The sequence below is a fragment of the Mugil cephalus genome, chromosome 15, assembly GCF_022458985.1.
Source record: "Mugil cephalus isolate CIBA_MC_2020 chromosome 15, CIBA_Mcephalus_1.1, whole genome shotgun sequence".
Taxonomy (NCBI): domain Eukaryota; kingdom Metazoa; phylum Chordata; class Actinopteri; order Mugiliformes; family Mugilidae; genus Mugil; species Mugil cephalus.
Window position 1 is genome coordinate 3,734,369 of NC_061784.1, and position 7,756 is coordinate 3,742,124.

The following is a 7,756-nucleotide window of genomic DNA, read 5'->3' on the forward strand; positions in this document are numbered from 1 at the left end:
AAAATAAAGACGAAGTTGTATGCAGTCTGGATTCTGATTAGAATATAATGAGAAGCAAATGTATTTCAGACTCTGGCGCATTATGAAATGTCAACAACAGAGAGTCTGTGAGTAGAAGCGAAGAATACTGCAAACCTCGAAAACCTCGCTGCGAAGTTTAAGCAGTTCTTTATCGGTGCAAAGGGTTTGTTCACCCACAGTTCAGATAATTAACTTTGACATCACTCTGGTAATAATAATGGATGACGTATCTCTGCATCTGATATTCTGTAACACAGCATGGATTGTAAAACTAGGACAAGAAATTTGCTGGTATAAATTCTAGAAATTTATTGAATTATGTACTTTTATTGTGATATTTGTCACTGTTTGGATAATTTTATTTTGGCATGTTTAACCATAATTTAATTTTATTTCATAAGTACTTACTTATTTTTGGTAGATACTGGGTGTAGTATCCCCATTTTTTATCATTTCCCATTTTTTATCTTATTTGTTGTCATTTCACGTCATGGCCTACAAACCATAATACATATATTTTTTTTTTTCTATAATGAAATCTCTAACTTTTGTGTGAGTAGATCTATTGTCCAGCACAAATTGTTAACCCTTATTTTCTGATGTAAGAAACGTCGTGACACATTGTTCCAACACATGCTGTGTTTACGTAAGTGTGTTTGTAACCCCTGTATTACTGTGGGGTGCAGATGATGATACAGGTCACAAAGATACTGGTAGTCACTAAAAAAACAGCATAAACACACAACTGAACTTTTATTAAGAGTGGAAACCAACTAAAGTTAAGAGAGACATTACAGTCCTAATTTCTCTGCGCTGTGGAAGCAAACATGATTGTCGAGTTGCTTGCCCTGGGCACAGCAGTTAGGGAACAACTTTAAACTATCTCATCCCTCTAGATTAAAGTTTTAATAAAATCCAAGGAACAATTAAGACCTGATGTGTTGCTGTTGTTGTGATCTCTTTCGCTGTTTTAAATTAGACTTCTGGGTGTCACACATAATAGCAAATAACTTATCATCAATTACTGAGACTTCTCACAGAAATTTTTAACCTTCATATTGACTTCCACCGATTTCTGTTCTGCCAGGTCAAAACTGACCCGCTGTGGTTTGACTGTTCAGCATACGAATAAGTTGACACTCAATTATAAATTTTTAGCCAGCTTCATTCACTTTTTACACTTCATTACACCTCATTTATAAAAACTCATATTTAGTCCAGAAACCTTCAGAAAACCCCACAAATAAAACAGTTTAGATCAGAGGACCAGTAGAGCATGTTGGTGGATTATTACTGACTGATACAGTATATGTCAGAGTTTGTCAGGATCAATCTATTCACAGAATAACATGTCTTGGATCAAAGCTGAGCTAGAAGTCTGGTTTTTCTACTGTTTGACTGTGAGTATAACTCACAGTCAAACAACTGACTAAGTATAAAACACAATTCTGTTTTACTTCATTCCAGAGAATGAAGTAAAACACTTTGCAATTGATGGTCCATAGACCACGTTTACATGAAATGATCCCCAAAAGCAAAAGTTAAGAATTATTATGTCTTTAATTAACGTGTTCTCTAGACTGGTTATTGATGGTTCTTTACAAAGTTTAAAAAAAAGGGGAAAAAAAACAATGCAGTTGAGAATTATTTGCTTTATAATACAGTGTGGGTGTGTAGATGTATTCATCTGTTCAGAAATCTACAAAACACTATCATGTTAAGAAAAAGGAGTATGATAACACTCATTCCTGTTGCTCTGTTATCACAGTTTACTGATTACTGGTGTGTTTTATATCCATAAACAAAGATGACATTTGACGATCTCCGTTGCTGCAATTATTGAAAAGCATGTTGCGGGTCTGTGCTTATATTCGCAGTATAAAGAATAAATGAGTTGATGAATGAAAATGTTAGCGGGAAAGGACGCGTGAATTCAGTGTGCAAATGTTGACATAAAACTGGCTTCAGGAATGGAGCAATTCAAAGAACGGAGTTTTACCCCCACTTACTGGACAAACTAAATCACAGCAACACAATACAGTAGTAGCAAAGAGAACAGGAAATAAATGAGAGGCACAGTAAAGGGATAGCTGCTGTATTGAATTTAAATAAAGACATATGCAATTTTCGCACTGCTGCATTAAATTTCCTGTCTTACTTCTGTAACTTTCTACTGATTTTCTTTACTAGATCTGTCATTTAATCTGACAGGGTACGGAGCGTGGGTGTAGATATACTGATAGCTTCAGAGCTTGTGTTTCATCTTCAAATGTAAAATGTGTGAGATGACAAATCTGTAACTGTTTTTTTTTTTTTTTTTTTCTGTGAGAGCAGACACTTATTCTGCAATTCCCACCGACATCAGGCAGAACTTGCAGGTGTGTTTTTTTTTTTTTTTTGGAAACAGGCACGCTGGGCTACACAAAGATGTGTTGTAATGCACAAACTGGCAGCCTCATTGGAGGTCAATTCCTCTTGTGCAATGTGCTCGGTTTGCCTGGCCAAATGCACAGCCTGGGTGGCTCAACGAGTTGGACAAGGCACAGTCACTGTTGGTTTCGTGCGTTGTGCTTAATAGGGAACTGATCTAATAAAATCTATGAAGGATCCATTTACACACTCACAATCTTATTTTTCTTTTCTTTTCAGATGGCTTTAGGACATGCACTGAAGCTCCGTTCCAGACAAATGTTTAAGAGTATTTCCAGCAGCCTTGGAAGCTGGACAGGCTTCGGTTACAGCGTACAGTACAACTTGACATTTGGACAACCTTCAAAAAAAAAAAAAAAAGGTCTGGAAATCAATCAGAGGCGCGGCCTTTTTTTTTTGTTTGTTTTTTTTTTTTACTGTGGTGTGTAACATTGTAAAAAGAGGCTTGCACTGTAACTAAACTGATTTAAAAATGCAGAATGTGTCCAGGTGGTGTAACTGTGTATGAGAGAGCCATGAACACATGATCACGGCCGGCTGCGCAGATAATAGAAAAGTGCATCATCCACAATATGTTGTTAATGTCGAGCATGGCAAACACACACGTAAACAGAATTATACGACAACGACTAATACACATGCAAACAAGAGGAGTAGTGAGAATAGTTTTTATTTCTGCAGCCGAGGCAAAGTGCGTATGTTGCCATCTTCCTCATGCATCGTGGCAAGTAGTAGACATTATTATTGAGATCGTAGTGGTAGTAGTAGCAATAGTAGACACTTGTGTGGTAGTTTAGCACTTTTAAAAATGTTTATGACACGTCTTTTTATGGCAACCTTTTGATGCAAAGATTAGAAACTTAGCAACTCTGTGACAAGCAATTACAATTTAAATATCAAACAAGCACGCACACACACGCACGCACACACACGCACACACACACACACACACACACACACACACACACACACACATCTGTTTTTACGCCCATAGTCAACGCAGCGCGCTTCCACAGGAACAGGAAATGCAAGACGGTGTGATAAGTGCTGTCTTTGAGAAGTTGGAAGATAAGGAGTTCCACAAGCTTCCGATTACAGAAATAACGCTTTAAAAGATCTGAAAATAAACAAATATATATATACATATATATAAAAAATCACACTTCACATGCCTTAATCATACACTATAGTTGCACCAGATGAGATGGTCATGTGTTTAAAGATACTCCCAGACAAAGTCACATTTATTTTATTCTCTTCCCCTCCTCACATCGACCAAGTCTGATTTTAACCAGTGGGACTAAAAACACATGCGGCCCCACGTGCTGGCGGAGACGTGCTTTATTGTCCGTTTTTATTGAAGCAGAAAGTGATCGCAGATTCACATTTTTCCAGAAGCTAGATTTACTATTATGCATGAAAACATATGGTGAGATCAATCAAAGGTGCATTTTCTTCACTTGCAAAGCTGCCAGTGTATCAGACACGGCATTCGAGTTGTTGCTCTGGGAAACAAAGAGACTGAAAAACAGAAATAGTTTTGAAGAAGGCTTTAATTCTGTTGATAAACCCGATACAGTTCCTCAATTTGACTCCAATGTCTCTATGAAGCCTGAAGCTAATGCTTTCAGTTAAGTGTACACCAGAACTTTGCATAAAATATCACTAAGGCTGGCAGTTGTAAAGATGATAAAGATGACTAGGCATTCCTCACCAGTAACCTGCACATTGTAAATCCTCCTCAGTCTGCTCCAAAGCTTCACATGAAGTGTGACTTTGTTACCTTGGAGGCTTCAGAGCTGTCTGGTCAGTCCGTGCAGTGAACTTCATTTGTAGACTAGTGACACCTCACTTGGGGTATTTGACAAACTGACACTCCCTGATACAGAGTGTCCAACTCAGCTTGTCAAATACACTAAGTGGGGGGCCTGATCTCCTGCACAATCAAAGATAGCTCTGCAAAATAAAGGAAATAAAAGCACACCACAAAACACGCATCATCAAAACAGCACACTGGCTGGTTAGTTCTATCTTCACATGTGCATTTTCTAAATATGAGATGCTAATCTTTTACCTGTTTGACGCCAAAGCAGATGAGCCCCGAGAGCAGCACTCGTCTTCCCTCCAACAAGAGATCAGAATGATGACACTGCGCACAAGACAATTCGTTTGACCACTGAGCTTCAGCACAGCAAAGAGGAAGTCAAAACAAGGAAGATAACTGCAAAGCTAGCTCGCAGGAAATATGTGGAAATAAAGTGTCAACATGTCACAGTTGTGAAATGCCGTTGGAGCCATTAATGGCTCGCAGTTTTTGAGATAATGGTCTGCTGAGACACATTCAACCGCTTTGGTCTTTGTGGCATGCCTATGGTTGCTTACGACTGCAGAGGGGACTCGTGGGACCGGGTGCACATGAGTCGAGCGCTTGTATTAGTCAGTGAAGTAACTTCCCATGTGAGACTCAATTAACAACACATTTGTATCAGCCAGTGTAAAGAGAAACTTAGTTACACTTGAGACTTCTTGCTGAGGCATAACATGACACAAGCGCCATCATTTATTTAATTTGACTTATCACACTTTTCAGTACCATCAGCAGTATGTTTTTCTAATGTCAGCAGCATTTTTTTGAACACGACTGCACTTCACTGGCCATCATATGCCCTTTCTTAGGTGCCCTGCATATCCACACGGATATTCTAATATTGCAATACTATTTCACATTAGCCCAAATCCTTTTGTAACAAGCAGTGGCAGTGTTCTATGTATGAACAGTGCTGTGTAACTTCCTCAAGTTACTCCGGACCAATGAACCATGAATCACCAGCTAGACTTCCTTCTACAGCTACAACTGTACTGTATGTTGAGCTTCCCTTACACACCAAGTGACCTAACAACGGTTTGTACGTGTACCGACGATTCAGTCCTCACTGCAGACCCCACTGCTGCTCGCCAGAAGGCTCAGCTGGGTCAGTGTAACTGCAGCAGTATGCAGGGGAGGAAACATCAAGGCCGCGGGGAAACATTTAAGAAAAAAGCCAGGCTGTAATGGATGAAAGCGAAAGTGGCCTTTAGATAAAAGCTCTTATCAACAGTTTGAAATACTTAATTGTGCCATGCGTGAATTTCAAAAATTGTTAGGTTAGGAGTTATTCAGAAACAACGTCTACATCCACCACCAAATGGATTGTATGGAAGGGAGAGATAAAACAAAATGCTGCATAAATGAATAGGAGCACATGTGCCAAGCTGCGTTCTGAGTAGTGACAGCCTATTTGGCACTACACTACAGTGGGAGTGTTGGAAGCCACTTACTTTTTTGCTGTTTACTGACAGGGATTCATTCTCATTTTTCACTGTGAAATACCAGGAGCGTGATGTATAGCGCTTTCAGCCCCCGCAGGAGAAACATCCATCGATGGGCCTTTTTGTAGAGTCTATCCATGTTGTGTGTTGTGCCACCCTGATGATGGGCAGATGAGTGTATGAGTGCACCACAAGTTACGATTCCATGCTGACACATGCGTTTGTCATATCTGGGTGGGGACCAGCACAGGTGTGCCGTGACTGCGTTTCTCTGCTAGTTATTTTAGGGTGGTGACATGCAAGGCAAATGTAGAGTTTGGGATAAATAATACTTTTGCCATTTGCCAATCTTCACTGCATGCACTATAGAAGCTCCTATAACCCGATCACCAGCCAACCAGGAAGATATGCAGCCCTGGGCCATGATCAATAAATGCCCAGATCCAGTCCATGCAACATACTGTTATCACACATGCAGTAGACAAACTGTACATGCACATGTGAAACTGTAAGACTGTGTGAAATGTCCCTCAGGGATAAAATAGAAGTTATAGCTTTCTTGCAAGAAATGTCTAAATAGATGTTATTGAAAAAAAATATCTACTTTTTCAGCCTGTTCTAAAATTCAAATCCTATAGTAAATGCGAATGTTCAAATCTAAAATGATGATAGAGCTGCCAGGTATTATAACACCATTAAACTGCAGCCCCTTCACCATCACACTCATACTTTTAATACTTTTTAATATTGCCTACTAATTGCTCCCGAAGCCTGAAATGTGCAAATAAAATTGCTCTATATCTGTAACAGTCTCTTTAAAACACTTTCCCTCCCACAGCTGGAGACTGTTGCGCCTTTTATCAGCCACCCGTGCAGTGAAAGGATTAATTCCATTCATTAGACAAAACTTTGGTTTGATTAGATTACTAAGGCAATGTGCCGTGGATGGTGTCCATTTGACAAACTGAGCGCTAACAGTAGTCCTGACTCATCCTGTGTTAAACACTGAAGTATATTCTGTGAGCTTTGTTCATACAGGAAGAGTCATTGCAGCTTATCTCTAAGTGGCAGTTCAGAGTGTGAACCATTTCGACACCCCTCTCAGGCCACCAATACCGCCAATATAGGGGAAGTTAGAGATGAAAAACATCACCTCCCTTTGGTGTTCAGCCTTGTTCAATTTCCTATTACATAAATAACAGAATTTTTTGACCTTATTTGGTGAAATATTTATCGATGCACCACCAATCAATGGTGAAGAACAAGGAAGAGGTGCCTATTTTGCAGAAATGTACAGAATCCTTCCCTTTCTCTCGTGGTTTCCAACACTCACTAATGAAATAAAAATTTAAAGCAGCAGAAACTGAGAGAGCCACCTCTGGAAAAGCGCATCAGTTTTTAATGGAGAGACAGGTGCCTTCTGCACTGTGCCCCAACATCCAAAGGTTTAAACTGCAAATCAGATGGTTTCTTATTGGCTTGCCTGTCAGTCACCGGGAGCGTTGTTTACTTGAGTTTGGAGCATTCAGACTCAAAGTGCCATATTTCAAATATGCAGGTGACAAAATGTGGCATTTGAGGAAAACAAAATCAGCTCTGGGAGACATTTCAGTGTTTGCAGAAAAATTGTTTGCACAACAGTTTCGTGGCACGTGGCAGGGGTGTGGGTTAATTTTGATATCATCTTCGCTCAAAATTTCATTCTGACTGTGCACTTCAAAGTCACATTTTCCAACATCGAAACACTATGTGTGGATACTTATTTACAGGTACTTATAACGTGACCTGTGTATTAACGTCAGTTCAGGTAATACAGAACTGACACAATGACCCCTTTGGAATCGTTGCCATGTCGCCCTCGGTGCAGGCTGAGCTGAGCCACCTTGTGGACGGTTGTGAGACATGAAAAAAAAACATTAACTGGTTTCTACTTAGACACAGATACTGCAGAAGCTACTACTAATAGTTGTAAAACACAAAATGAGATGAAAAGAGA

At 39.6% G+C, this 7,756-nt stretch overlaps 1 long non-coding RNA gene across 1 annotated transcript; it reads right to left on the reverse strand.

Moving 5' to 3' along the window:
* Window positions 1-3,104: 3,104 nt before the first annotated feature.
* LOC125021284 lies at window positions 3,105-4,616 on the reverse strand. Its single transcript, XR_007114318.1, has 2 exons — window positions 4,526-4,616; window positions 3,105-4,407 (listed from the first exon to the last, which is right to left on the reverse strand). It is a non-coding gene; the product is annotated as an uncharacterized LOC125021284 (long non-coding RNA).
* Between the last annotated feature and the right edge of the window lie 3,140 nt (window positions 4,617-7,756).